Here is a 1,647-nt window from a genome sequence, read left to right as displayed (position 1 = left end):
CTTTTTGACTAAAGTGTAGGGATTTGGAGATGATGACATGTCATGGCTTTGATAGGTTTCTAAGTGTTGAAGATGAAGACTTGGTGAGTCCTCATAGATTCGAGGACAATACCCAATATGTTCTTTTATGTCTTTTTAGTATTGTTTAAGTTGTGTACGGGATTAGTCCCGAATTTTGTACTTTAAAGTATTAGATGGTTTTGAGACATCATGTATAAAGTCTAGAAAGTCTTCCGCTTGCTATTTTTTTTTATGCAATGTTTTCTTGGTAAAGAAAGTTTTAAATTCCTTATGGTTTTAGTGTCTATGCGATGAATGAATGCTAAGAGGCTTGTATTAGACCTCTTCGAGGTCGAGTACGTCGGTTACGACTAGGGGGTGCTCCCGGGTCGTGACACTATCTTACAGTAGTTAAAAGAAGAAACAGGCTGACTTCTGACATGAGAAGCAATATTGCCATCTGCAGGTGGACAATTGTGGCACTTTAGACAGAAAAAATACAGACCATTCTTGGCCTTACCAAGTGCCAGAGGGCTCTTCAGAGAAGGGCCCTGCAATAAACAAGAAGAGCTGTTAAAGCTAACTATTCCCTTGAGTTGAAGAGCTAAACAATGAACAAAAATCAAATTGAACATGAAGTTAGGTATAAACAAAACTTTGTACAAAGTCAGTGTAGAAGTCAGACAAACATCACCAATTTCAGTCACTTTAACCTTGTATCCATTTGGTAATGTAATGAGGAAAGGATAGGATAATGTTCTAAGGTTTGTAAGGGCATCTTTTGTGTAAGTCACGTAGTGTGATGCTTCTGAATCTATGATCCAAGAGCCAACAATTAATCTAATACATTTACATGACAAATCACATATCTCATTTATAGAAAAATAGTAAGCAAGTATACCTGCTAGGTTCACTGATCCACCTGCCATGCTTCCTGAGTAATCAGCTCCAACTTGCAGAGTTCCAAGTAGATTAAGTAGTTGCTCATACTGACTTTTGGACAGGTTCAATGGAATTTGTCTTCCCTGCTCAGAAATTTCCTCAGACTGGCTTCTATCACCTTCAGAGGCATGTACATTTGCTGCAGATCCTGAGCCTTTTCCTCTTGGAGCTTTTGTGTAACACCCCGTATTATAAACAGACCAAAAATGCAGATTTTGAGAAGTTCTAGGTGCAACCCACGGTTGCCAACCACGGACCGTAGGTCAGACCACGGCCCGTACTGGTGGTCTGTGGTTCACCACTGAAACCATTCCTAGACCCAGCTCAGAAAATTGGCTAAGTCCCGACTCACGGACAGACCCACGGTCCGTGGATCAAACCACGGTCCGTGGTCTGTGTCCGTGGATTGAGACCTCCTTTACCCATCCTCTGACACAAACTACGGTCGACCAGCACGGATCGTCATTTGATCCACAGTCCGTAGGTCTGACCATAGATGAGGGTCAGCAACCAGTTAGCTGAAAATTGTTAATGGATCAACTTCAGATGGTCATAACTTTTAGCACAAAAATAAATGTGTGTCCCATAACCTATGATATGACAGATAATTGAATTCTCTTTCCAACGCCGCTGATTTTGCTAAAATCCGACCTCCGAGTGAAAAGTTATGCTCATTTTAGTGAAGCCCTGTCAGGCAGACTTGAT

This window comes from Solanum tuberosum, unplaced genomic scaffold (assembly GCF_000226075.1).
Source record: "Solanum tuberosum cultivar DM 1-3 516 R44 unplaced genomic scaffold, SolTub_3.0 scf00010, whole genome shotgun sequence".
NCBI lineage: Eukaryota > Viridiplantae > Streptophyta > Magnoliopsida > Solanales > Solanaceae > Solanum > Solanum tuberosum.
This window is presented reverse-complemented; position numbering follows the sequence as displayed.